Genomic DNA, 9,098 nt, shown 5'->3' on the forward strand with positions numbered 1-9,098 from the left:
AGAATCACAGCTACACTGTTGGCTCAAGATGGTGGCAGCAAAAGAAAATACACAGTAACCAGAACAGAGCCCTGAGGTGGAGGCGTCAGTGCTGAAGAGCACTGACACTTGATGGGGAAAGAAAGAAAGAAAAGGAAAGGAAAGGGAGACAAAATGAGTTCTGGACCCTACACATGCATGAAGTTTAAACAAAGAAATAAACTACTAATAGTGGAATTTCACAATAGAAAGAGACCTGTGAGGAAATACATGGGGACAGGATCTCCCAATCAGGCAGTCATTTATTCCATCAATAGATTCCTCAGCCCTGCTTCCCAGATATATGCTGCAAAGTTTCCAGATGTTTCTTTTTCCCTCAAGTCATTTTTATGCAGTTTTCTAGCATGTTCATTAAATTATAAAAATCTGCCTCTGCTTCTAAGAGAAAATAGCATCTGATTAGTTTTACAGCACTCTACAATCCTAACTGTTCAGAGAAAGTTGTCCATTTTTCATTTCATCAAGAGTATCAAGAATCCTTCATATTACATTAAGTATCACTGTTTAAAGATTGCCTCACTCTTTTGACAATCTAACTTCTAATATAATCTTTAACCTACAAGATACATTTTTAATTTGTTTTTCTGAATCACCTTAGTGACTTATGAATATATTCATTTATCCTAAGTAAAGGAAAATGGAACAAAAATCTTCAAATGCTCCGCTAACTCCCTTAAATTTATTGAAGAACATAACTTGGGACTCCATTCTGTAAATGTAATACCCTTTCTGCTCCAGTTCTTCAATTATGCAAGTTCACAGTCTTCTGGGCCCTTTAGTAATTTAGCATCTGGTTTTTGAATTAAGTGATTTTTTTTCCATGAATAATAAAAAATTTTAAGTTAGGTATCAGTTCACAAAATTTACAAACTTAACAGGCAACCTTTGATAGGAGTCAAGTAATATTTTCCACTCAATGACTGTAGCAGACAGTGGCTGGGTAAAGTATAACCAAAAATAATATGTAAATTAAAAGTACATTGCTGCATCTTTAGTGCAGGGTAAAAAAAATGTTTTTTAATTAATTTTATTGATGGCAATATTTTGACTTTCTGCAGTGGACCTCCCCTCCTTCAAACCCACTCAAACATTCTGCCATACTCATCATCCTCAGCACAAGATTTTTCCAAGGCAACAAGTATCATTAAGAATGAACTCCTTCAGGCCGGGCGCAGTGGCTCATACCTGTAATCCCAGCACTTTGGGAGGCCGAGGCAGGCAGATCACGAGGTCAGGAGATCGAGACCATCCTGGCTAACACGGTGAAACCTTGTCTCTACTAAAAATACAAAAAAATTAGCCAGGCGGATGGCAGACATCTGTAGTTCCAGCTACTTGAGAGGCTGAGGCAGGAGAATGGTGTGAACCCGGGAAGCAGAGCTTGCAGTGAGCTGAGATAGCACCACTGCACTCCAGCCTGGGCGACAGAGCGAGACTGTCTCAAAAAAAAACAAAAAAACAAACAAAAAAAAAAAAAAACAGAGAATGAACTCCTTCCATTTCTCTCCCTACCTCCACAGTTATCTGATAGCCACTCATCCCTAGGACTGTCCCCTCCTTCCTTCACCTTCTCACTGAGATGTCTCTGGTCACCTTATCTGAAATTAACAACCATAACACCACCATCCTGTGCCTCTGAAACTTTCCATCCTCCGGCTGTGCTTTCTTTTTCTCTATTGTACTCATCATTCTGTAACACGCCATATATTTTATTTATTTCCTGTCTCCAATGTCAGAATGTAAGCTTCATAAAACCAGTTTTTCTGTTTTACTTATTGCTGAATTATTAACATCTAGAAAATTGCTGGGCACAAATAGGTACTCAATAAATACAGTTGAATAAATGGATGTCTGGCTTTCAGAAACAAACAAAAACTTATATGTGCTTTTTTCTCAAGGCCTAACCCAATGCTCACACCTTAGATCCCAGTTTTTCCTTTGGCCTCTGGAAATTACATTCTTGATAACATCCATCCTTTCCCTTCTTCACTCTTTTTCTCAGTAGCAAAACTTCTCTTTGCAAATATACTTCACTCTCCCATCCCAAAAGAAAAATAAAAAATCCTTCTCTTAACACTACCACTTTACTATAGTCTAATCTTTCTTCCTTTCCCTTTGTGTCCATTTATATATCACCCATTCACATCTAATTTCTTGTGGCAATTTGTGAGTTTTTCCTAGAACATACAAGACCTCTTGTGGAAGGTCATCCCTAGGGCCCACTTCCTAGTACTCTGGTTTCCTTTCTATCCCTTCTCCCCTTCTATCAGTGCTTCCTTACATCTTCTATAAGCACTTTCCCACCCACCCCCAAACTTCTTGTTCTATAATGTTAGAGCAATCCAGCTGAACTTTCTTCTCCAATAGAAATTTTATATCTCTGTGCTTTTCTAACACAGTAGCCACACTTGTCTATTGGGTAGTTGAAATGTGGCTCGTGTGACTGAGGAATGAAATTTGAATTATATTTAATTAACTTTCATTACATTATATTTAGGTTTGCATAGCAACATGTGGTGGGGTCTACCACGTTGGTCAGCACCGCCCTAGACAATATCATCTACCCTCATAGCCCCCGTCACCTAAAGTCATTGTCAACTCTTCCTTTTTTCAGCTAAATCTATGTTGAGCATCAGGCACTGTGCCAGCCAATGAAGAAGGCAGACATCAACAAAGACTTCCCAGTCTAGCAGTGCTGTTGGATTGGTATTATGAGACAGCAATTATGAGACATGTAATATCACTGCTGATAGGATACGCATGGGTAAGAACAGAGAAAGAGCATGTACATCAGCCTGACAGAATTAGGGAAGGAACTAGTTATCCAGGTGGACAAGGAAGGTAAAATGCCATAGACACAGAGCAGCACGATCTGAAGCACAGGCATAAAAGAACACAGCAGACTCAACATCATGCATTCATAGATCCCCCCTCCAACCACAACTTTGAGTCTTCCAATGTACTTGCTTAGTTATCCTTATGGAAACATTGTCTGACCCCATTAAAGCCCCCAATTCACCCATCTTACTTTCTCTGTCCCTGGTCTCCTTGGTCTTTCTTTTCTTTTTTTCTTTGAGACAGAGTTTTGCTCTGCAGTGATGTAGTCCCAACTTACTGCAACTTCTGCCTCCCAGGTTCAAGTGATTCTGCTGTCTCAGCCTCCAGAGCAGCTGGGACTACAGGCGTGCACCACCACATCCAGCTGATTTTTTTGTATTTTTAGTAGAGACAGGATTTTACCATATTGGTCAGGCTGGTCTTGAACTCCTGGCCTCAAGTGATCTGCTCACCTCAGCCTCCCAAAGTGAAACTTCCATAGGCTGGGATAATACATCTATAACCTTGAATTAACCCAAGAATTCACCTTCTCCAATATTTGCATTCTTGAAGCAAATCTCTGCTAAAGAAAATCATGCATGTAGTCAAACTGGTGTCAAATTCATGACAGTCAATCATAAAAGGACACTCAAAAATTATACTTAGTTTCTATGAAAGGTTATCTCTCTCCCTCCTTATAAAGTTTATTTCTTCTCTTTCCCTCATTGCTGTAAGCTCTCACTTTTCCTTCTCACAATATTCATGTGATTAATTTGCCTCATTCCATAGGACAGGGCTCCCTCATCTGCCCTAACCAGTTCTAGAATAGATTGCATTAATGGCCCAGGTTCTTCACTGGTCCCCATATGCACACTCTTTGCCATGTAACTTTGTTTGCCCTAACTTTGACTCTGACCTTGACCATGTGGCTTGTTTGGCCAATGGGATATTATCAAATATTATACAACAGAAATGTTCACATGATTGGACTCCTGCTCTATTTGCCACAACTGTGAGAAGATGCCTGAACTAGCCGCTGGAGGACGACACATGTGATCCAGCTGTCTCCAGCACTCCATTGAAGAACCACTCAGCCACCAGACATCTGAATTAGCCCAGCTGAGAGCAGAAAGAACATCCAGTGGAAGCAGCCTGTGTCTGCTCCCATCTTTTGCTTCCTCCCTCAACAGACAAAGTATTCTCTTAGGATGTCATTTCTCCCTTCCTGCCTGGCCAAGGATTTTGCTTCTTTGGCTAGCCTCACTCTGCTGTATCAGCTGTAGCTACCTTTCTACTCAATCCTCAGAATATGTACCAACATATTCTACTTTCTTCAGTATAAGAAAATATGCCACATGTAGTGGCTCATGCTTGTAATCCTAGCATTTTGGGAGGCCAATGCCGGCAGATCACTTGAGCCTAGGAATTTGAGACCAGCCTGGGCAACAAAGCAAGATGCCGTCTCTACAAAAAATACAACAATTAGCCAGACATAGTGGTGCGTGCCTGTAGTCCCAGCTACTTGAGGGGCTGATGTGGGAGGATTGCTTGAGCCTGGTAGCGCGAGGCTGCAGTGAGCCAAGATCACGCCACTGCACTCCAGCCTGGACAACAGATTTGAGACCCTGTCTCATAAATTAATAATAAAAAACAAAAACAATATGCCTGTAGCTACTACCTCCTTTCTTAGCTCCCTTTCAGATCCTTAATTCTGCCCTTTCATTCACTCTTCACCTCCTTGCAATATGATTTTACCCTAACACTTCTCTCTTCTGAAAATGCTATTGTTAATGTCCCCAGTGAGTTACTTTTTCAATGCACATATGTTTGTCCTTGTCTTGTAATTCTAAGAACGTCTGGAAAATACTTCCTTCTTCTTAGGATACTTTATTCTCTTTGACTTTTCTCCTACTTACTAGTTGCCAATTGGTATCATTCATTTTGGCCAGTGCTTATGGTTCAACCCAAACTCTAAGAATTATAATTAGGTCCGTTCTTTCATCTCTACACTTGCTTCTTGGGTGTGCACAAGCATTCTCATGGCTTTAAACAATGCACTTATGATGATAATTCTCAAGTTCACATCTCTACCCTAAATTTCTCCTCAGAAGTCCAGGCCTATATTTTCAAATGCTTACTACATATGTCCACTTGAATGTTCCCAAAACATTTCAAAATTAACATGTGCACAAAGGGACTCTTGATTTCCCATCTAAAAATGTCATCCCACTCTGCTCTTATAAGTTAAATGTAAAACTACCCATTTAGTGCTTGGGGGTTTTAGAGGAAGGTGGAAGGAATCGTTAATTATTCCTCTCTCTCTCTCACTGTACCCCTATCTAACCCATCAGCAAGAACTATGTTTCCTATATACAAAATAAATTGCAAATCTTTCCATTTCTCACTATTCTACAGTCACCACCTCACTCCAAGACATCATCATCTTTTACGGAAACTTTAATAGATTTTTTAAAAGTCTTCTTGCCTTCTGTACTGCTGGGATTCTCCACCCAGCAGTCAGAATAATCTTCTGCAAATATAAATTAAAACACACTATTCTCTTATTCTCCTCCTTGGAAAATGTTTCTTGTTGCACTCCTGGAAAATGCGAAGACCTGACTTTGGCTGACAAGGCCTACACAGGATTAAGGCCTCTGCTTGGCCCTTTACCCACCCTTCAGGGGTCATTCCCTTTTTCCCCCGTGCCCAAACCACAGGGCTTTTTCCAAGTTCTTCAAATGAGAACTATCTTCTCTGCAATAGATTCAATGTTCATATCGCTCCTTCCACTTGCAACATTTTCCCATCATATCCTTTAGTCTATGTTGACAAAGCAGTTTAGTTAATCTTTAGTGGAGCCTCTTCTGGCCATCCTATATGGGGTAGGCCTCCCTTAGCCTGTTAGCCTTTCTCTTGATGTCTTATTTATTTATCTCTCAATTCTGTATACCAAAATTGTTTCTTTCTTTTATTCTCTTATTCAATACATATGTATGAAATGCCTACTCTGGGCCAACAGATGTGATAAGCACTTGGGACACAGTAATGAACAAGTCAGCAAAGCTTCCTGCTCACATATAACACAAATTCTGAGAGGATATTGATAATAAACATCAACAATAATAATATATAAAGAAATTACATAAAATGATAGACAGTTATAAGTAAAATGGAACAAAACAGAGCAGGTTAAGGAGGTGTCAGGAGTAATAGGGAGGTGGGAAGAGCTACAGCTAAGCAGAATGGTTAATTATTAAATTAAAACACTCATAGAAAGGTGATATTTAAGAAAGGCTTTAGGATACAGATGGAGTGAGCCAGAATGCCTATGGAAGCATACCTGGGCAGAAGGACAGTCAGTTCAAAAGTTCTCAAGCAGGAGCATGCCTTCTGCAATCAAGGAGCCAAGGATGACAGAATGGCTGAGATAAAATGAGAGATGGGGACACCAGTGGAAAGTGAGCTCATGGAGTTAAGAGGCCAGAGGAAGACTTTTCAGGACCTTGGAGGCCCTCATAAAGACTTTGGCTTTTATGCTGAATTACATGGGAAGCCAATAGAAGTTTTTGGGCCAAGGAATGACATGATCTGATTTGTTTACAATGTCTATTTACTTGTTTATGTTTTTGTTTCCATCATTAAATGATACCCCTTTAGCTCATCACTGAGCATTCAGTGACTACTACAGTACAAAGTACATAAATATTTGTTAAGTGAAAAAAATAAATGCATGACATTACCCTATGATATTTAGCATGTCTATAGAAAACAGAGTATGTTTCAGAGAAGTTGAGAAGAGAGATAAATGGAAAGTAGGGATTCTACTTTAATGCACACTATATGTAAAATGAGATATATGTTTTTAGGTAAGTTAAAGCACATAAAATATTTTTTAAAAATTATTAACTTGCAACAACCAGAAAATATTCAAAAGTACATAAATAATATGTGATGATTAATTGTATGTGTCAATTTGGCTGGGCTGCAGGGTGCTCAGATATTTAGTCAAACATTATTCTGGGTATTTCTGTGAGGGTGTTTCTGAAAGACATGAACATTTAAATCAGTGGGCTTTGAATAAAGCAGATTGTCCTTCATAATATATGCGTGCCTCATCCAATCAGTTGAAGACAGAAACAGAACAAAAAGTTTGGCTTCCCTGAGGAAGAAAGAACACCCTAGCAAAATACTTTCAGACTTCATCTTCAACATCCGTTCTTCCTGTTTTTACAGCAGACCGCATTGAGACTTGAATGGGAATATGAGATTTCCTGGGTCTCCAGTCTGCCAGGCTTAGACTAGAGGTAGTAACTGAAAAATACAGTAATTGAGATAAAAACTCATTGAGTGGGCTCAACACCAGAAGACAAAGAAAAGGATCACTGAACTTGAAGATAGAATAGAAATTACACAATCTAAACTGGAGATCCAGGTTGCCAACCCACTGGCCAACCCTGCAGATATTAGGTTTTCCAGTTTCCATAATTGTGTGAGAAAATTCCCTATAATAAACCCCAGTCTCTCACTCTCTCTGTGTACACACACATATACATCCTATTGGTTCTGTTTCTCTAGAGAGTTCTGACTAACACATAATGCATATTTTCCCCATCAGCCACATAATAGATCTCACTGGGTAAACTTGGAAAAGTTTTATTTTTTTGTTGAATGAATCCAAATCTAAGTATCTCTGTCACATTTATTTGCTGACGATTTACTCAATAACTGAAAAATTAAAAGCCGGTGTACAGATCTCTACTTCCAGTCATTATAAGTGGTACTACGTTACCCACATGTAAATAAGTTTGAAATTGAACAAAAAAGAAGAGGCAGTTGTTTTCAGGCGCTGGTCTACAGGCATCTCAGAACCATGATCCTTAAATAAAGGAAATACCATGATCGTTAAAGAAAAGAAATGTGGTAAACCCCATATTTTTCCAGCCTTTCTGTCTAGGGCAATGGTCAAACCACAATGGAGAAAAAAGGCCTAACAAGGGGGCAGTGACCTCCCTGACCTGAAGAGGCAAAGACGAGAGCTTGAGGTTGCAGAAGCATCTAGAATTTGTAGGCAAAGTACAAAAGAGCCAAGAAATATACAGAGGTGGATCTAAGGAGGCTGTATGTGAAATTTCTAAGATTATTGAACAAAAATCAGGATATACATATTCAGGGCAAAACTATGCATGATCCAGCACAGAATGACTGGTATGGGACTGGGATCTGAACCAGTGTAACAGAGGTCATCCAGAGCCAGGAGGTTATAGGAGTCTCCACCCAGCCCATATAGGGGAACATATATGGACTAGGTGGCATTCTGTGTTATTGGCTCTCAGACATTCCGTGAAAACCTTGGAAAAGCCACAAGTAGGAGTGAGAACTAGGCCTGAGGGTAAAGGCCTAAGACTAGAAACAAAATTAAAATTGACCTACCCTGCCTACTTCTGCGTCTGGAAAGATGGAGTCAATGCACTTTTCCTTCTTCCTCTCTCTAAATACAGCCTAAAGCCCTAGACATTATATATTAAGTAAACATAAAAAGACGTTAAGAGGTGGAGAGTAAAAAACAAGCTGGCTAAAGACCCAAGGGACAGAATGGCAGTGAGCTCCTTAGGTTTTCTTTTTGTTTCACATATCCAGGCTGGGTGTTGGAGAAACCAACAATGTGGAATTGCTAATGGACAGAGACAAAAAAAAAAAAAAAATTCCAGAAAGTCTGCTGTCAGTCATTACAAGACCAGAAGTGGGGCAGCCTAACAAGACAGAAAACTTTTAGACCATAATCAGTCTACTCCAAGCAAATACCAAAGAATAAAAACTGCAATCCCACACCAAACCCCATCATCAAAAGTAGAATGGAGAGCCTAGACTGACATGGTCATCTGACTGTAATGAAGTGTCCCTACCCCTCTTCATTCAGGTGGTATCAGAGGAGGCCCTGTAACACCTCTGGTAATGAGGTCAACCATCTGCCATGTCATTAGAAGCCATGGAGAGAGCAGCAAAAAGTCACTGCTGCTCATCCCAGCCAGGGTAGTGTCAGGGATTACTAATGAGGAGCCTGAAATTCCACCCCTGCCCAGCAGTAATGAGGCACCTCTTCCCCTTTGAGTGTCAATGGCGGCCAAGTGGGGAACTGGGAGTTCCATCTCTGTCAGGCAGTAAGTAGGCAGTGAGTGGCCAATTCTCCCACCAGCACAGTATAGAGGAGGCCTATTAAAGGAGGTGATTTTAATAAGATCCAA

This window comes from Symphalangus syndactylus, chromosome 8 (assembly GCF_028878055.3).
Source record: "Symphalangus syndactylus isolate Jambi chromosome 8, NHGRI_mSymSyn1-v2.1_pri, whole genome shotgun sequence".
In the NCBI taxonomy this organism is placed as follows: domain Eukaryota; kingdom Metazoa; phylum Chordata; class Mammalia; order Primates; family Hylobatidae; genus Symphalangus; species Symphalangus syndactylus.